The sequence below is a fragment of the Phaethon aethereus genome, assembly GCF_964289735.1.
Source record: "Phaethon aethereus genome assembly, chromosome: 18".
NCBI lineage: Eukaryota > Metazoa > Chordata > Aves > Phaethontiformes > Phaethontidae > Phaethon > Phaethon aethereus.
In genome coordinates, this window is record NC_138594.1 from 14,373,248 (window position 1) to 14,394,525 (window position 21,278).

Consider the following 21,278-nt stretch of genomic DNA (forward strand, 5'->3'; position numbering starts at 1 on the left):
GTACAGATTGAGATGTGGATTGTATAGGTCATATTGAGTTACTTAAAGGCAATGAAGGTTTAGGGCACAGTGGCAGAGGCAGTGAGTTCTGCTTGTGTTCATAAGAGGGCAAGCTTTGTTGATTTTTCTTAGGTACATAACCTTCCACATGTGGAGGAAGCTGCAGTGCTGGCACGGAAGTGGTAACTTTTTTTTTATTACAGTCTTGGCCTTTGCAGTAGGAGTCAGGCTGCACAAAGGACCAGAACTGTTCATCACAGCTGAGTGTTTCCATGCCCTTGATTTTCACTAAGAAGTGTAGGTGTGCATATATAGAGCGAACAGCGTGGTGTCTTGGAACGTGGTCTACCAAAGGCTGGCTATGGGGTCAGTGTTCCCCTTTTCCATTGATAGTTTGCAAATCGTGGGTTATTACTTACAGCTCCAGCAAGGATGTTGCAAAGCTACTGGTCGCTCAAGCTTTTTGATCAGGACCAGAGTAATTTGCCTTTTCCTCTCTGGTTTTGCCTTGTGATGACCGCTGAAGGTCTGAGCATAGTAGCTTGTAGTTCTTTATGGCAGTACATGGCCATTACATGGTTTCCTAAATGTCTGTAACTAACACAATTAATAAACCTATGTATAAGTGCTCAAATTATTACTATAGAGCATAGAACTGAGTGAGAAATTTCGGCAATTGCTGAAAATGTCTCTGAGTCTGACAGAATGAGAGATGTATGCACAGTACCTATAACTGAAGGCTAGCAATCACTGCTGAGCAATGTTCTTCTGGCAAGCCATGTATCTCAGCTCCTCAGTTTTGTCTCAGAGTCTCCATTGTGGCATTGTAACTTTGTCAGCCATTGCTTATCAATGCAGTTGTGGTAAAATCACTATATAACATACAGTAAAATTCAGTGTCCTACAGAAAAACATAAACCAACAAAGTTACTATATAAGCACATGAGGATATCTAATGCACACATGGATATGCTGCCATAAGAAATTAAAATCTCTGAACTCTGTTTTAAATTGAGATTGATTAGTAGAAGTCTTTATTTCATATGAGACTTTAATCTTTTTTCTAGTTATCTGGCTTCCTGTTTCCCCAGTTACAACACCCAGGTAATTAAAAGAGGCTTGCAGTAATTGTGGCTTACCCAAGTTGATCTCTTACTTTTAAAACTTCTCTCACGCACCTTCTGCAGCTCCAGTCACTGGAATGCATCTACATGAGGTAATAACTTGGTTTCTTGTAAGTCTTAATGTCTTGTAGCTCTTGTGGCTATTAGTATCACACACAGACATATATATTAAAAAATGTATATGTACACATGTATATGCCATATGCAGATGTTACAATATATGTCGATGGTCTATGAAGCATGATCACTGTTAAAATAGTATTAATAATACATCAAGCCTCATCAATAGAAATAGAGTTTCTCTTGTTTGCAGAGGAAGGTGCTTTTAAACTGTATCCATTGTCTTATTTTCTCCATTTGGATGTATTTTCCCTCATGCTTTTAACTTTAGTCATGGCAACTAATGTATAAAAGCCTGCCCCAACACCCAGAAACCACCTATACCCCTACCTACAGGCCTCAGATGACTCTAGATGCTTCCAACCTCTTTCTGCCACCTGGTTCTGGCTTTCTGGTACTCACAGGAACATCTGTGCACTCTCAGTCCTGTGCCACAGGGGAATGCGACGGATGCCCCAGTGCTGCTCAGCCAGAGGCATGGAGCTCTCAAGGGGGTCCAAACTAGAAGAAACACTTTCCGCTCAATAATAGATTAATGTAGCTTTGCGTAATGTGAAGAGAAGTGATTCCATCAATCACAGTTAAAGCTTTGGAAAGGTACTCTGGAAATAATATAAATTAATGGCCTCAACAGTCTTTTTGGTTTGTTTGCAGGTAGTATTTTAAGGGCCAACAACTTGAAGAGACGCAGCTTGACCTGACTTGTTGATTTTAGTGATATTTTAAAGCATGCTGTAAGTAGTGTGGGAGCCTAGGAGCATTAATAAGAAAGGAAAGAGAAAACAAGGTTTGAAACAGAGGAAAAACTAAGTACCATGACTACGGAAGTTGTTAAAGTTGAGCGAAAATGTGGGGCTATGCTGAACCTTGGCCTCATTGGTGAAGAAAGAACCTGTGTGCTAGGTGTGTGGTGAGTGAGTGTAGCTGGAGCATGGCAAGGGGTAGGTTGGGCTGTCTGGTCTGAGGCACACAGGAAGGGAGGGGAAAGGCAGGAGGATCTGAAGCAATATAGGGTGCAGGCTTTTCCTCTCTGATGGCTTCTCTGGCACACAGGGTCGTTTACGAGGTCCCCCATGGCTCCTCCTGGAACTCTGACAGCCACACAAAGCACCCAAGGCACTGGTATTTGCATGAAATGAGCACCATTCTGGGATTGCATTTCCACCCTGACATGCTGCCAGCAAAAGCCCTCTGCCCAAAAGCTCTGCAGACATCCCTCAAACCAGTCCCCCACTCCCCCATAGCTGCTAAACCCTGCCCCAAACCCACCATCAACCCTCAAAATCCCAGGGCGTCAAAACACCGCCAGACCTGGACCAAAAGCCCCCAACCCCAAACGCAGCCCCAAGACCACCAATGATTCCAACACTGCCCAGAACTCCATCCCAGAACCCCATTGTTCCCAAACCCAGCCCCCCAAACAACGCCCCGATACCACCCCCAGACTATACCACATCATCCTTGCTTGCAGGCTCCCCCTCAATACTGGATGCCTCTTGCCTCCCTCTGCTGGCCAGCCCTGACCTCCTGGTGCCCAGTGGAGAATTGTGTGCCCCTAGTCCCACAGCACAGGGAAACAGGATAGATGGATGGATGCTGCTTGCTGGGATGCAGACACCAACGGTGAAAGACCTGGCAGGGGACAGATGCTCCCGAGGCACCGCCCCCTCCACTCCCTGTTCCCATCCCAGGCAAATAAGCACAAGCTAGCCCTTGGCTGCACTTTATTCTCAATTAATGCAGACGTCATTAGGTTCATTAGGGGACACAGAAAGGACCCAGCCAGGCAGCTTCCCTAAACCTGGGGTCCCTGAGGCACTCTGGTCCTTTCAGTGGAGCTCTTTTGGAGGCCTGTGGTGGGCTGCTTGTGGGTTTGTAGGATGCTGTGGTCTTTCTGTGACTTTATTGAAGTCCCTGGGACATTTGGGATGGCCGGTGGGGCTTTTCCTCCTCACCTATGGGCTCTGTTAATAGTGTAGGGGGGCAGAATTTCTGTGTCTGCAGGACTGTCCTCATCATGTTACTACCATGTTTGGGGTGGTGCAGGGGTCTTCTCGGGCCTCTGCAGCTTTGGGGGATAAGTCTTAGCAGTATGGTGGCATCCCGTTGCTGGTTTTTGGGGGGTAGGTTGGCCATGCCCAGAGCTGTTCCCATCTTGGGAGAATTTTCTCAGGATCTTTGGGTCCCTTCCCCCAGTTTCGTTTGATCGCCGTGTACTGTGTTTAGTATCCCCTATGTTTAAAAAACAGATTTTAAATATGGAGAGGTTTTTCTCCTGACTCGTAGAGGAAAAGACAGGACTATAATACAAAGTGATAAACACAAGAGGTTACACATGCAGTTTCAAGCTGTGGTCTTTGCTAAAACACTGTCCAGAACTGTACGGAGAAATAAATGTTTAGTTGCTTCCCAGTGAGTTTTACTGCCACTCTCTGAACACAGGCTGAAGAAAAGGGGGAATTACAGGGAAAACAGTGCTGCAAAAAGAAAAAGGCTCGTCTTGTCTGTCAGCTGTCTGCATATTTGCATGAGCAGCAAGACTGGTGTTCACACAGCAGTACCACAGCTGGTCTCCTCCTTTTGCTGTCTCCATGTGTTCACACCTCAGTAATGACAAAGAGCTGTCCGTAGGTGTCCATGCCTTGCCAGTGCAGCTGTCCTTGCTCCCTTCTGCCTGCCTTTAGTTACATCACGGTACTGCAGCCCGCTGCTCGCGCATGCACACTGGAAGATGCCGTGCTAAGTCCTCGCCATTGCTGTGTGCTCACGGACCAGAAGCACAGCCTGTCAGTGCTTTGGGTTCTGTGGGGCAGAACAGCATTCTCATTGAAAGTTAAATTCAAAGTTTATCTTTTTGCTATAGAGATGCAACCAGTGATAGAAAATGCGGACAGACAACAGAGAGAAGACTGGTGAACAGATTTTTATGAGTAATACCTAACAAATTGGATGAAACAGGGAAGCAAAAATGCAGTTCAGGAGACCCTTGATATCACTAGAAATTCCTAGAGAAGGTGTTCCTGCCTGGATAGCTAGGATAACTATTGATAAAAATTATTTCTGTTTCTCAGGGACAGCTCTAAGGACTAAATAATAGATTCACACCCTGTGGATATTGTTAATTGTGTCTAGATTAGCTTTCTTTTGGCAGTTTCTTTGCTTTGTTACCAGGTATGCAGATGTAAAAAGGGAAAGATGCAATACCTACTTTTTAGATTAATTGTTGTGGATGAAGTCAATTACAGCCTGCCTTATGGCCCCTTTGGCTTGCACCAAGGCTCTGCATGTGCTCCAGAGACCCCCCGAGACCCTCAGTTCACATTTTGAATTGATCCCAAACCCTCTGCATGCCTTTCTGTGTGCCTCTGGGCCCTATGTTTGTCTTGCAGTGTGCAAGAAAGTTTTATGTTTAGCTTTCTTCCCTGTCCCAGAATTTTCTGGGTACGTTTGGATGTGCTCCAGGATCATGTTTTCCTTTCTTTATGCACCAGGACTCTCCCCTTCCTTTTCTATGCTCCCAGAATCTTTTGTTTGTCCTATCCCCCCTGATACTTGGTTTTGTTTCCCACCCCCCCTCCCCCCACCTTTCATTGTACCCCAGAGCTCTCTGTTTGTCCCCTTAATATTCATCCTTACTCCTTTTTGTGCACCCCAGGTCTCTCCCTTCAGTTTTCAGCAAGCTACCCTTTGGAGCTGGGCACCTCTACCACTCTGGCAGCCCCAGCTATTCCTTATGGGGTTGATGATGGCCCTGTGTTCCCTATGGGCTGCAGCTGTGGACTATGGGGCAGCTATGGGGGAACAAGCCCAAGGTGTGACAGCAGTGCCCCTTCTGTGTCCAACGGGTTGCAGCCATAGGTAAGTAGGTGGGCATAACTGCTCTGCCCGGGGTGGCCGTGCTCATGCAAGTCTGGGAAAACAATGCCACCAGCAAGCATGGACAGCATCGGGGGTGTGTATGTGGGGGGGGCGGCATAGCAGGGCGGCGTGGGGAGTGAGTGGAGCAGCATTGAAGCAGAGTGGGACTGCTCAAGCGCTGGAGCTGGGGGCCCTCAACGTGGGATCGCAGTAGTGCTAGCAGGGGGGCACTTGGTTGGGTGTGGGCCTTGTGAAGGGTGGGGGTCCCCTCGGAAGTCCAAGATAGGGCTATGGGGTGTCTGTGGTCGTGCTGGAGGTGTGAGGTGATGCTGGAGACGGTTGGGAGGGTGGGTTGGGGCCGCCTTGGACCCGAGCAGGGGCCAATTGCGAGGTAGCACCGGACCAGTATCGTGGATCCTGTGGCTGTGCTCCAGGCTGCAAGGGTGCTTCTGGGTCTTGCAGGCAGGGCGGGGAAAGAAGAAACGGAATCTCTGCAGGGTTAAAACTCACAAAATGCAGGACCCACGAAGCAAACTGGGAGGTACAGTCTTTTGACGCTGGACTTGTAGGCGGGCGAGCGAGTTGCTTTGCGACGCGTGCCAAAAGATGTAGTCTTCTGGCACTGAACTTGTGGGGTGGCCACGTTGTTATTCAACGCGTTGTTATTCAAGGTCAGGTTGGACGGGGCTCTGAAAAACCTGATCTAGTTGAAGATGTCCCTGCTCATGGCAGAGGGGGTTGGACTAGATGACCTTTAAAGGGCCCTTCCAACCCAAGTAATCGATGATTCTGGCAGCTCTCTCCTGCCGCCCAGCGACCCATGTGCGGTACTGCAGGTGGTGCTGTGCACATGCGCGTTGGGGCATTCCGCTGCTCTCGCTGCTGCCGCTCGGCGTCCAGAAGTCGGTACTGCAGCTCGGGAGCCGCGCATGCGATGAACTGACTGCAACCCCACTCTCTGCGCCCCTCGGGGAGAGGAGATAGAAGAGTCGGTAGTGAAGATGAGCTCAGGAGAAGGGGTTTTTTTTTAGATTAGTTCTTATTTCTCATTATCCTACTCTGGTTTTGATTGACAATAGATTAATTTCCCCAAGTCGAGTCTGTTTTGCCTGTGACAGTAATTGATGAGTGATCTCTTTGTCCTTTGTATTTTCCCCCCCTGCCTTGTTGAGGAGGGGGAGTGATAGAGCAGCTTGGTGGGTACCTGGAGGCTAGCCAAGGTCAATCCACCACAGTTTCCTGCTATGGGGCTCCCTGTCCCTATTTTTTAATTTTTGCCTATGTTTCTTGTACACTATTGCTTTTGAAACTTACTTTCTACATCTCCATCCTTATTTTTTAAATTCTTGCATGTTTCTTGAGCCCAGTAGCTTTTTACATTTTCTTGCCACCTTTCCCTCTCTCTCCCTGACCTAATACTAGTGTCTTGCCTGTTTTTCTTGTATCCTGTTGCTTTCAAAATTTTCTTCCTACATCTCCCTCTATCCATCTCCCTGCCACTAATTCATAATTCTTCCCTCTCTGTCCTGTACCCTCTCACTTTAAAATTTTTTCATTCTACATCTCTCTCTTTCTATCTCCCTGTCCCTATTTGTTAGTTCTTGCCTATGTTTCTTGTGCCCTGTTGCTTTTTGAAATTTTCTTTCTATGCCTTTCTCTATCTTGCTCCCTGAAAGGGTTAAATACCTGGCAATCACTGGCTAAGACCTTAAACATGTAACTTCTTGCCTGACAAGATTAAACTGACCTTGAGCAAGCTCATTAGACTTCCTGATAACAGGAACTCAGGACATTTGGGCTGAGATAAGCACCAAAGAAGTAGTTTAAACTGACCCCCTTGAACCATTCTGAGGCCAAAAGACTGATGAGCTAATTCAATGACTATATATCGACAAAGGAAGTCCAAAGTTCAACTAGCAGACAGCGTGAGGAAGGCTATGGATGACCACTTGAGGGCAAAAAGACCCTAACCCTAATTTTACTGTGCATGCTTGGACTATGTAAATGAATTCTGGGAACTCATCACCATAAGACTGCCCTTTCCAGGAAATCTGATAAATATGTATGATTTTTATGTATATGAACTGATGTGCTTTACTAACCCATTGGAGCACTCGTGGTGGAGCAATCCCCAGTGCTGCCCAGCACCGCAATAAAGAATGCCTGCCTTCTAAAACTTCAAACTAAGTGTTAGAGGGTTTTCTTGCCGACCTTTCGGTATCATCCCTGTTTCTATTTTTTTATTTCTTGCCTATATTTCTTTTCCCCTTTCACTTCAGAATTTTTCCCTGTCCCTTGTCTTGTTTCTGTCTTGTTGTCCTGCTGGTCCGTTCCACCTCTCTCTCCTGCTCCCTCCCTCTCTTATTTATTCCTTCATCTCTTTGTCCCTGTGTTTTGCCTCAATCTCTCCGCTCTCCACTCTCTACACCCTTGTCCTGCTCCCCATCCCTTTCTTGTTTGCAGCATCCCATTTTCTGGTTCCCTGTCCCACACCTCTTCTATATGTCCCTCTGTCCTTCCTCCATGCTTTTGTCTTTTCTTTTCTCCATCTGTCCTGCTGCATTTGGGCACAGAGCTTTGTAGTGAACTCACTGCTGGGATTTCTTGTGTGCCTCAATGAATAAACTTTTCCTGCCGCCTCTGTGCCCCCTCAGCTGTGGTTGCAGCCCCTGGGGGCAGAGCTTGTGGCTGTGGACAGGTGTGGGGGAGGGAACCGTGTGCTGTGGGGCTTTTGCAGTGGACCCTGTTCCCAACCGGCTCCAGCTGGGGCTGGGGCAGCCCCAGGTGTGGCCAGTGAGGCTGAGGCGGGGCTGGCCCTGCTGTGTGAAGAGGCTCTGGCTGTAAAGGGGTCTGCCTGGGCACACCTGCTTGAGGGAGCTGATGAAGGGGAAGTGGCTGAGGAGGAGGTCTAAGGGGGTCCCATAGGCAGGTGCCTCCAGCAAGGAATGGCCCATCCCTGTCATGAAGACAGATCCCTTCCAGTGATCCCTGAGAGAGCAGACCACCAGCATGTGGCGCTGGGAGCTCCGCGCTTCCATCAGCTATGTGCCTAAGCTGCCAGGTATCAAGGAAGCCTTGCAGATGGGGAGCATTGAGGTGTCTGCCGCACGCTGCTGAGCGGGAGAGGGTTGGTCAGGTGGCACTGTGAGGAGGCAGAGAGAGAAGCATCAGGGTAGTGAAGGTCTCTTGCTGGCACCAGGAGCTGCGGTGAGTCATGCATCCTCTTCTCTGCACCCTGGCCTACCTCTGCCACACTTCTCTAGATGTCTGCCTGCCTCCCTTCCTCCACCTCCCTCCCTGCCTGTCCACCTACCTGTATGGCTCCTAGCATGGTGAGAATGATTCAGACAGGCAATGTTGTCTTGGGAAGGAGTTTGAAGAGCACTTTGCTTTCAATGTATTTACTGTGCTTTACCTTCGCTGATGCATTGCAAGGGAACTAGGAACTGTGAGTGCTATCTTGAAATGTCTCTAATTTGTGGTTGGATTATTGTATTTGCACCAGTCTCTCTTCCAACATTTTGAGGACTTATTTATACAATATTGTTCATTACTTTAGAAACAGACCTAAAATCAAACCTAGTACGCTTGCTGTGGTTGGAATATTTATGTCCATCCACGGAGTAAGGGAAAAACGTCTGCAGTTAAAACTCACTCGAACGGTTAAAATTGTCAGAGTTGCTTTTGTGACTCTCAAACAGTGGAGAATATAGCTTGCATTTCAGAGGTATATGCTCTGCTGATCTTTCCTAACCCAAGAAATTCCTTCATGTGTTCAGTAGTTGCGTTATGACACAAACACAGGACGAGCTGGTCAGCATTGCTAGCTAACAGTAGGCAAGTGCCCTATGGCTGGGAATTTATTGACAGCTATTATCTCTGTTCTTGTGATGGGATCCAGGGTGAAATCTCGATACAGCTCCATAATCCCATACAAATTTTTTCCTGGAGGACTGAGTGGGACTTTGAGGATGGGAGTGAAGACAGATGGTGTGGTCACAAAAAAGGATTTGTTTTCTGTAGAAAAATAGCGTGTATTATTAATGTATCAATTAAATAAACTCTAGCTAAAATGCCATTCAGCAAGGACTAAAGTTAAATGAGATTCTTGAAGTGTACAAACACATACCAGACAAGTGCTAGTGAATGTTATTACTTACTATTTCAGAAGCTGGAGTTACATTTAGAAGTAACACAGCTGTTTAGACTGAAATTAATAGACAGGCATATTGTGACACTTTTTCTTGAGTTACTTTTGCTGTTGTTCCCAAGAGAGGCTGTGAAAGTGAGGATGTTGCCTGCGATCATCTTGTTCCCCATCTTGCCAACATGTTTCTTTTAAAAGGGTTTCCTATCCTCCCTCCCACCTCATGCCCCTGTTGGGTTGCAGAAGCACATGTTGAGGCAAGCAGTGGCGAGCTGGGGGAAGGTATTCAAACCAACCCCCTAGTTTTAGCTCAGCAAAGGAAATTCTGTACATGCCATGAACACCGAAGCTGCCACCTTCAAGCAGTTGTGTCCCAGTCTCTACTCCATCCCCTCTACTCGGTGTCAGGACAGGAACTGCAATGTGGGGCATCTCAATGGCTGTGTATGCTCTCAGACCTGGTCAGATCCATCCTCGTAATTGCTGAAGCTGCCTCAAGACCCACAGAATGACCTCCAGGACTTGATGCAGATCCTTTGGTGAGCTCCATGCAGCCGGGATACTTTTGGAATCAAGGGTGTTTGTCCTCCGGATCTCAAGAACTGTCTCTCTCACTGGATGAAGCAGTTACCTCAAGTTGAATGTCCCCTCTGCCAACGGTCTCAGAACAGCTGCTCTCATCCCCCTGTGAAAGAGTGTCCTCTCACCCCACCTTGCCAACAGTGGGTTCTGACTCATCCAGCTGGAAGCCCGGTGTTGCTTTTGGGGATGAGGGTTCTTGCTATGATTCTCTAGAGTGGACGATCTTGTATGCATCTGTATATGTAGTTTTAACATTTGATAAGGAAGTGGTGAGGACATAAGGCATAGTGTCTTTCAGGGTATGGGATGGCTCATTGCTTTTCCTGATTTCCTGTGGAGTACCATGTTGTCCCTAGAACCTTGGCAGCTTGCAGCAGGCCCTTTGTAGATTATAAGCATCAGGACTTCACTTATTTTGTGGGCCTGTAGCAGAGTCTATGGGATGACAGGAGATAGGAGGTGCCTGCAGAATGTAGGACACAGCTTAGAAGAGCAGCTGCCAAGGAGCGGCTAATGCAGGGGGTTCAGGGGATGCGAACACAGGGAAGGAGCTGTCAGGAAGGAGTGGGGTTCCTCCCCTGACAGTTCAGGAGAAGAGAAGGGTTTCTAAAGTTTTGGGACTGGGGGATGGTTGGGAAAGGGAGGAGGGCTCATCAGCCTTTCTCAGATTGGTTTTGCAGTTGGGTTTGGGTGTCAGTGAGGCCTGTTCTGTTTTAGTCTCCTCGCAGCTGATGGGAGGTACAACAAAGTCATGAGAGGCGCAGTGTAAACCATCCAGGCATCCGTGTTGCAATATGTGGGGCTGAATGTCAGATGAGTCTCATCTCAGGAAGCATTTAGGTACATGAAAATATGCCCTCCAGGACTCTGAGGTTTTTGCTTCTCTGTGCCTTTTACTTGCTTCATTCCTGACTTAATTTTTGCATCCGTCCATTCACCGTCCATCAGGATGTCACAGTCAGTGTTACTTAGAGGCATTGACTAGGCACTTATTTCCAGCACGTTTGTCACTGTCTCCCCCGGGATTTTTTGGAGAACAGGATGTGTATTACTTGTACTCATAACAATCTCCAGCCAGGGGTGTGTCTTTTATCACAGTCATGGGCACACAAGCTTTTTCTATTATTCCAGTTTTACCCCTTTCCTTAAGTGTCCAGTGAGGTTTGCTCTGGTATTGGCTATGGCAGTTATGTTCTCTTGTTCTTCTTTGTCTATTGTGTTTTTTAGCACTGGCTGCTGTAGCTGTAAGGGGTCCGTTTTAGATCTTTGAGTCACTGTGTCACACCATTGTGATTTTTCCATCGGCCACCTGCTGCTGTAATTCCCTAAGGGGCTTTGTAGGTAAGGAGGTAGTTTCTCATCTGTTTTCTGTGTGCGATATCATGTACTTATTGGGTCTTGATGTTCCCACTGGGGTTTTTTTGTGCGAGGTGGGCACATCGGTAACCATACCGATGGTTTTTATTAACTTTTTTTTAATTTATTTTGAAGGTATGATGTGATGAGCAAAGCAGGATATCGGCACCAGAGAAGGCTCGGCCAAGTTGAGCAATGGCTGGCTGAAGTAGCAGTTATTTTTCAGGTGTTGTGTTGCTGGGAAAGTTTTATAAGCCTCCCTTGTTGTTTGTGTTTTATAGGTGGTACCTGACCCTCAACATGGCAACCTGTAAAAGGTAGAGGCGGGTCAGGGAAGTGGCCAAGGTAAAGGAGCAAGAGATGGAAATTGGTGTGCGCAGACTGCAGTTTCAGGCAATATCTCAGCATGTGCTGTTCGCCTTGATTTTTGCAGGTGACACACATAGCCTCAGGGGGTGAAGTAGCATGATGATGAGAGGTCTGAGAAGGTGAGGCTGTTGTTAGCTGGGTCGGTGTCTGAGCTAAGCATTTGTCTTGGGTTTTGCAGATGCCATGTGGGATGCCTCTGGAATTGGATAAGCATTTGAGGTGAGCTAGGGTAGTAGCAAGGAGGAGCATAAGGCTGATGGCTTCTCAAGTGCAACAGTAATTTTATGTCTCTTGGTATCTTAGGTACCACAAGTGATGGCTGCAGTGTCTGACTCTGGAATGAGCAGGTGAGCAGAACATCATAGCACCTCTGAGGAGAGGAGGATGTTGTGGAAGAGGTTTTCAGTGGCCAATGTGATGCATACTGCTGCCACTACTTGTTTTTTTTTAATTGCAGATGAGAGAGTTAGCTGGCAACTGCTGGAACATTGCAGCTAGCTGTGTTGGTTTTTTTTGAGGATGGATTCAGACACCTGTCCCTCTGAAAGCTAAGCTGAGGGACTGGGGCTGGGAGGAGGGGACTGCATTGGGAATTGCAGCAGAGGGTTTTAAAGTTAGTGTATGGGAGAGGGCCGTCCAGGAAAGGCCTGTCCTTTTCCCTTTGGGCTGGCAAAAGGAGCGGGTTTACTTCTCAGCATGATGCTAGCATGTGCCGGGCAGGGCAGTTCCAGCCTCTGTGTGTGTAGCTTGTGTAGTCTGTCTTCTGGGTCTTAGACTACACCTTTCTCAGGTGTTGACATTTTCCTAGCTCTTTGTGGTCAGCAGGCACCTCAGTAGCCCTCCTGAGAGTTTTGAGCACATCACCTCATTGGCATAGCCCCTGTTGAGCCATTCTTGTCTGGCAATTGTAGCTTAAAGCTTGCATCCATCTGCCATGTCTTGTGTCGTAGATGTTTCTGAACGCAGTGGTGAGCCAGGTGGTGCCTGCAGCTCTGCTGTTGAGAGTTCTGTTTGCACTGAGTTGTCTTCTGGGATTTCATTCCCATGGTCTTGGGTCTTAAAGCCCAGCTTCTCATGCATCCTTCATTCTGGTTTTGATGGTAGCTTTCTGTCTCAGGCCACAGCCATTGCCTCTCTTTCCTGGGGCTGCTCTAAAGCATCTGCATCATTATGGTTGAGATAAATGACTGAGTCCCAAACAGGATTCCAATTTAAGTTTACAATTTATTAAACGAATAGAGGCAAGCAAACAGCGCTGGGTGCGCTGGGAGGCTCCGCTCCACCAAGATGCACACCGTACAGTTCCTGTTTTCGGTTTATATCCCTTATACTAATACATATTCATGAATAGGCGTGTCTTCTTCGGCGCATGCCCTCTTCTCCTTCTAGAGTCTTCTCGAATCTTCCTCAGCGTGCCCCCAGGATGACCTCAAACTTTATGCATGCTCTTTACAAGTTTACCAGAATGTTCGCTAGGTGGCTTTCGCAAGAGGCAGGAACTATATACATTAACCACTCTGCTAGACTTAGGCTTGCGGTCATACAAGGGTATGTAGGACAGAAGGTTACGCTTCATCACACGAATCAGGTGAACATATTTCAAAATCCCCCATCTTCTTCTTTATTGATTCGTGTTTTCATTTCCAATCGAGTCAACACTTGCCGAATTGGTAAGGGAAGGAGTTTTCTCTTTCCCTGGTTCAGGATCAATAGATACTGCAGATATCTGCATTCCTTGTATAACCGAGTGGATTAAGCCAATCACCACCCATAAAATCTCCCCAAAATCCTCCTAGATTGACTCCGTTCCAAGTTTGAACTGGGACATGTGCAATTTTCTTCATTTCTTTTACAAGCTCATTTACAGCTTTTCCTTCGTCATCAATTTATATAAAGCAGTTCTCATCTTGGTATTTTGTTTTGCAATTAATCCGAGTGCATCTCCGGTTTTATTTACAACTATTTCTACCACAGCTTGTAACCTAATTATTCATATATATTGGGGTCCTGTAACCCCAGGATCTGTCTTCTGCCCATGTAGCTGGATCATAATAGGCAATGATTCTCTCAGGAGGCCATTCGTTATACACCTGGACTCCTAGTCGCTCTCCCTGATTTATGGGTAACAGGAAAAAACTAGGTCTTAGTACCCATTGTTGTTTCCTATTACCCTTTCCCATTGTTTTCCATGTTTGGGGATCACTTATGTTGCTCTCCATAGCTTCCCATGGCCATCGTTCACCTTGATTTGTTCCACCACAAACATAACAGTTGGTTATATTTAATGACTTAGCAATGTTTTCAGCAAGATTTACAAATAGATTCTTAGCAACTGTGGGAATTTCATATTTCACTCCTGTCTCTATTTCATGATAAAATGAGTTAAATAACAGCTTATGTTGCACTGATTCTTTTACCTTTTCTTTTATTTCAATACTAATAACTACACCTGGGTCTTCTCCAGGTCCATATATCATAAGTCCAATTTTCACATTTTGTTGTTTCCATTTTCTTAAGTTCCACATAGTTATACTTACCGGAGTACAAGAATGGGCTGTGCAATTAGAGAGGGCCACCCCTTTCTCAATTTTTGCTTCTAATTTGGTCTCTCCACACTTTTCGGGTAACCCCCATCCGGAATTTGTACTCCAACAAACATAACTCCATCCTGTGCCTCCACAATAGTAATAACTCTGGGCAATCTTGTCTACATCGCTGACATAGCAATGGGGCGTGATGCTTTAGGCAAGAAACTCACCCCAAGTAGGACTAGAAGAAGTCCGGTCAGGGCCATAGTGCTCGGCGGTCACAGCCTGAAGGGGTTGCAGCCCTTGGCAGACCTTTTCAAGCCGCAACACCGGTTCCCTCTCCAGTCTTGCCCTCTTCTTTAATTTGAAGGGGTGTTTTCTTAGTACCCAAATTAATTGAGACCTTGTTCTTTTCTCTCAATTTATAGAAAAACTATTTGATTAAACTGGCAGCAATAAAATCTAACCCACGGTAATTCTTCTAAGGGGGTAGATGTTCCACAGCGGATGCACCTAAAATCTATATTATTTCTTAAACTATGTTCTTGTCTTCCTCCTGGAGAGATAATATACTTATTACACTGAGAACATTTCGCTCTTACAAATAAACAATACCTTTTACACAAAGGACAAATTCTAGTTCCAGCTCCTTTTTCGAGTTTTAAAAAAACATTATTCTTTGCTGATCCTCCCATACGCTAGTATATTTGCAAAACTAATCCTCGTTATCAATAAATTGTTTTCCCTAATGGGTATCCAGTCAGGAGTCTCCCTGTTCACCAATTCTACAGGAGTAGCCACAATAAAATTCCCACAGCAATTTAGCTTATACTCTTTGATTCAGGCTTCTTCAAGTTCGTCTGATGGTTAGCTTAGTTTCTCCGGGTTCAGATGTGACTCTCCACTCCTTCACTGGACCTTTCACTCGCGACACATGTGTCCATAATAAAACAAGAAAAGGTCCTTCCCAGAGAGGAGGTAGGTTTCCTTCTTTCCATGTTTTTATTAGAACTTTATCTCCTGGTTCTAACTGATGAATTGCAAATCCTAAAGGTGGTGTTTGGGCCACCATCCCAATCTCTTCCTGATTCCACAAGTTCTAAGTCCTTATTAATTATTGCATATCCCGATTTTTCTCTTCCCTTCTACCACTTGGGAGGAGCCATCTATAAACAGTGCTTCTCCATTTTCCAACTCGGTCACTATAATTTTCAAGCCATGGTCTACAATATCCTAATAATCCCAATATTTGCCTAATTTCCTTTTAAGGATAGAATCCCAGATACCTTGTCAGGATCTAACTTCTTCCTTCCCTTACTCAGCCAATGTCCTAAGTATTTTACTTCCTGTTCTACGAACTTGTAGCTTTGATCGGGACACCTTTAATCCCTTCTCCGCTTCAGGTCCCCTCTTCAGTTTCTCCTGCTACTAATAAATTCTCTAAAGTTTGTCCAAATAAATTTGGTGACTCTGTAAACCTCTGTGGTAGCACAGTCCATCTTAATTGTTGTTTTCTTCCCGTAAAGTATAAGGGTTTGCCACCACAGGGAATTTAGTGATTGTTTGCTGATTTACAGCTCTTAAATCCTGTACCATCCTGTATGACCCATCCGATTTCTTTACGGGGAGGATGGGTGTATTATGAGGTGCCCTTTCTCCAAAAGTCTTGTCAACTATAGGTTTTAATCCTTTTCAACCCTCCATTGGTATAGGGTATTGTTTAACTCTGATTGGACAATTCGGATCTATTACCTGAACGTTTATGGGGTCCATTTCTATCTTTTCACTTTCCCCTTCTTTATACTACACTGAGGGGTTAATAGCTTCTTCATCCTCTTGTGTTAAAGTGTATAGTTTAATCTGCAATTTGTCCCCTTGACTCTGAATGCTCAAAAAATCAAATCCCTTCCTAATAAATTATATTCTGCTTCAGGGAGCAAAAGTAAATCGTTAAGACAAATTTTCTTTTCTGTTTCTACTTCTACATCCTTCAAAATATTTACTTTAAAAGGCTCTCCTTTTGCTCCTACTACTGACATATAGCTCTTCCCTTTTTCTATTCCTTTTGGAAGTTTCTGAATGGTTGATTTTTCGGCCCCTGTATCCACTAAAAATAAAACTTCCTCTTTACGGGGACCAATTAATAAGTCCCCAGAAGATATAGCCCCTGACACCCCTAATCTTCTTTGAACATTGTCTCATCTTGTTCCTGCTTACGGCAGTTCTTCTGAACATGTCCCCTCTTGTTACAGTAGTAGCAGATGGGAATTGTAAATCTTTCTCGAAAAGGCTGTCCCCAGGGTGTCTGCTCTATTCTTTTTTTCCCTTTTCTCTCCAGGCGGAGTCTTATTTTTCTGACTTTCTCTTACTGCTGCTACAAAAATTTTTGCTTTCGCTTTCTGTTTTTCTTCGTCCCTCCTAACATAGACTTTCTGGGTTTCTCTAAGGAACTCCCCATATCCTCTTTCTTGCCAGTCTTCCAATTTTTCTAATTTCCTTTTTATATCCCCCCAGGATTTAGCTACAAATTGTGTTCTAAGGAGTGCAGTCCCAGCCACTGTATTTGGATCAATTCCAGAATACATTTGTCTTCCTTGGGGTTGTTGATGATCCCAGTGGGATCCACATTTGGCCATTTCTGATCTCCCGGGGGTCCTGCCTGATTCTGTCTCTCCCAAATTCTCATTCCAGCTTGTCTAATCATTCCCCTTTCCTCAGCGGTAAATAAGATCCCTAAAATGGACTATATTTCTTCCCAGGTATAGGTATTGGGGCCTAGGAATTGGTCCAGTTTTTCAGCTACTCCGAGGGGATCATCTAATAGGGTCCCCATTTCTTTCTTGAAATTTCTTACATCTGTGGTATTTAATGGGACTGCCACAAACCCGATGCCTCCCTGATTACCTCCGAGGGGTACTTCTCGTAAGGGATATAGAGAAGCTCCCTCAGATACAGCAGTACTACGGCCACCGGAGAGGGAGCCGCTGCCGAAGACGGATTATTAGGATATGGAGGCGGTAGGTTATCCAGTGGCTCCCATTTATCATCTTTTTCCTTTTCATTTTTCTCCTCTTCCTCAACTGGAAAAGGACGTTAAGTCTTGTTCCATAACTTTGCATAATCGCTTTCCTCTTGACTAAAAGGTTCCTTTGAATTAACATACTTTTTCCTTTTCTGGGGCCCCTATCATTCCAATTTTTAATCATTATTCCTAGTGGACTCTCCAGAGGTATTTCTGGTAATTCGCTCCCTTTTCTTCTGGTCCTGGGTTCTCGATTTCGTCTGACCCATCTAGGAATTTTTACTGTGGCAATTCCTACAGCCCTTGGTTACCAGTAAGAGAGTCTTGCAGGGGGTTTAGGACCTATCACCCACCCATGAATTCTATAGGAATCGCTTCGGTCCTTCACTGGCCAAGCACCTTGCGGGAGATTGGAACCGTGGTTAGAAGACCTCCACAATCGCTTTGGAATTAGGTTCCATCTCAGTCACACTCTTACACACATAGGTAACCGAATCCCACCCAACTGAACGGTATACACCTTAAATACTTACGACTCCGTCGTCTTCGTTCGGATCTTCGTGCGCAGAATTATGGGCAAAATAAACTGCTGCAGCCGGCAAGGGAGCTCATAAAAAAATCAAATTCTTTGCTTGCCCCTATTCAGGTTCAGGATGGCGTTAGTCCTTGTTGCGTTAAGAGGCAGAGCAATTTGGCAGAAACTAAACCCCCTTGCTTTCCAGTCGATCCTCAGATATCAGAGGGACTGGGGGCGGCTGAGCTTAGGTTCTGAGTGATGCCCAAAGTCAGCGTTAGTAGTCCGGTTGCGCCCAACACCTTTGTTGGACTATCACGGGTCCGGATGCACTACTAACATCACACTACCTGCTCAGCCGGACACCTCCTGAACTAACACGGCCGCACTCAGAGGTACGGTCGCGTTCAGGGACCACACACGGCTGAGTCAATCAATAGTGCGATTTATTGAACACACGGCTGAGTCAATAGTGCGATTTATTGAAGCAACAGATATATAACAGGTTCTTTGGATTGCTGGTGATAAATTCACTACCTATAAAGCACGTGCAAATGCTAAAACTACGAGGGACACTACTTGGCTATAAACGCGTTAAAAGATGTAAAGTGACTCTATATAGAGATTTCTAAGTTTCCCGGGAAGGCACTTGGTATGACCAAGGGTTCGAATCTTACCCAACGGCGTCCCGATGGGGGGGAAGAGAGGCTCAGCCTGTCGACTGATCCCAGAAGTTAGAGTGGTACATGACGATGGTATCTTCCCTAACATCCAGCTCTTAAAACATTATTTTATAGTGTTTTACTTTGCAGGTGGAGCTTGAGTGACTCTAGTCATACATACCTTTATCAGGATTGGTGCAGAATTCTCTTGCTTCGCGTTTAAAGGTACAGACTAGGAAAAATTCAGTGCGCACACTCATTGAGGAGGGGTCGCACCTTGGGGGGGTGGTAGCTTTTGAGAGGGGTGTGTGTTTTAGTATTATAATGGTATTATAATTAGCAAAGTTCACTCTAAGTACAGCACTTCATCAAAGTTGACAGGTCTTTGGCCCAGGACATTGTAAGCGCAGCTTATCAATGTACATCCTGTGCATCCCTAAACTCCCCTGTTCACAGAGCGTGGCCGTGAGGTCTCCACTCCGCTCCACCCTCCATGTAATCTCTCCCAGAGTTAGCACACCAGGCGCCCCTGATGTTGCCAACATCCAAGGCCGTTCAGGGAGTCTCCATGGCACAGACCCGTTGTACATGAGTGCTACGTTCCACCTGGTTTCAAGGCTGTTCTTAGAGGGTAAATTTCCAAAGTACCCCTCAGCGATTACTCCACATTATCCACCCCGTGACTATAGTCACTCAAGCTTCACGATTCTTTTCTTTTAGAATAGATGGGAAGTGTCACATACACTTTTGCTATGAGGATCATCGAGCGCATAGATATTTTCTGGAGATATGGACAAACATTTCAACATAATCCAAAGTCTAAAATGCAAAACAATTGTTAAAATAAAACATGATGTGGTGAGCATTAATAAGACAACAACAGGGTGAAGCATCTCGTTGAAGATTCCTGTTGTGGTAGGTGACCATCCAAACAAAGTGTCCCACCAGTGGTGTCCTCCATCCCTTCTTACTCTTTCCAACGCTTGATGTATTCTCTCTACATCATGATGGACAGTAATCAGAGTCTTTTGTCCATTTTCCCGAACTTGTTTCAACAACCGCTTCAGGTCTTCATGTTGTAATAGTTTTCTCACCAGGGTAAGATTCATTCCTACAAGGACAGGTAGCAGATCTCGAAATAGAGTATAATTTGATTGTACTAGTTGGTAAGATGTAACAGGAGCTGAATAAAGTCACATCCTACAATTTTTGTAAAGTTACAAACACAAATATTTGAGCGATTGTTAGTATCCACAGTAAAATTATCTATAAACACAAAATCACAAGGGGTTCTCATACAAGCGCACCCTTTTCCAATATATACAAGCACAGTTTCAAGGGTTTCATTGGGATGTATTTCAAAATGACAAATGTTTCGTTCAGTGTCAAGACAAATGTCTTGGCCTTTGATGATGTTACTTTCACAAATTAATCCCTGTTGTTCCCGTTTCACACATGCAGCAACGTCAATAGTTTGCCATCTGTTTTCATTTCGTTGGGCCCATACTCTATAGGATAGAGTATAGTTCCGTTGTGATTTAATCCTAACGCAATGATTGGGTATATGGTATATACCAAAGCATTGCATATCGTTAAGACAAAAGCAGTGGCTTTGCCATCAGTAGGGTTGTAGGTAAAATTGACCAAATACCACCATGATTGGAATTTTCTCTCAAATGTAGTTGCATTATCCCAAACTACCTTTCGAATTTCAGAGGGTAAGATGCCCTCTTCACCTTCTCTTATAATTGCTGCCACCACAGATTGCATCCATAGTTGAGCTTGGATGCAACTGAGAGCTAGAGAAATATTATTTTGGGCTGCACCAAATGCATCCACAATCAATTGGTGATCCTTTTCGTTTGTTTCTCCCCACTGAGGTAACAAATCTGACACAAGCCATTGGTTAGTTCCCAGTGCTACTAGAGAAGACCGCAATGGGTGTCCTAATTTGCTTAAATCACTTGTTGTTGTGCTCAGTTTATTTATGAGTACTTCAGCATCTATACTGTTTAAGACTCCCAATCCTGTCCCTATAATACCGGTTGCGTCTCTCCTTGTCCGTCTTGAAGAGACGAGGGTTCGCCCATGTAACCAGGCTAACCATCCTGCATGGGATATATTTAGGAATGGTGAACAGGTTGGTTTAATTGTAGAGATGTTAATTTGCATCAACATCTCCACCTGTTTGAGGGAGTATGACGGATTAAACAGCACTTGTTGCTGACCTGTATATTTGATTATGTAAGGGCCTGTGTTGAAGATGAAGGGAGTTAGACCAATGGGAGGCCGAGTTGGTACATTTTTAGATGTTTGCGGGGGTAAAGGTTTCTTATCCTTTGATGTTGCTGTATCAATCATAAATTCAAATATTAATTCCGTGCCTTCGGAACCCCAAAGGCAGTATACAATTATGGGTTTGGTCAGAGTAAAATTGTACCAAAAATCCGAATTTGGTTCGGTTATTTTGTGACACTCAGTGTTGTAGTTCTTTGGTCTGGTAGAGTCGGTATGATATGCTTTGATTTCAGTTGGCCTATGGTAATTAGGTCCGTTAGTTACTCGGCAGCTGATTTGTATTGCCTGTCCTGAAATGGCTTGAAGTTCAGCCATCTGAAGAGAGTCATTCCAACTCCATTCATCCTTCAAAAACACTTCACCTCCATGTATAACTAGATTAGAGAGATTTAAGTTCCTTTTGTTTTGTAGTGTTCCAACACTTCCACTATATCGTGACAATGCATGGTCCCAAGGGTCATTACGAGATGTCATAGTGACAATGGGTATGTTCCTAGCTCCGTATTTCAGGGTGTCAAATAGGATGTATGGAGTTGGGCCTGGTGGTGTATCTGGGTTAGGGTCAATTATGTCTATTTTGAACCGAAACAACAACCCTGTACAATGTGGTTGCGATGGCCCTAAACCTGTACAGTGTTGTTGCCACTTACAAGTCACAATAGTGGGTTCCACCAGGGTAAAGTTATACCAACAATCCC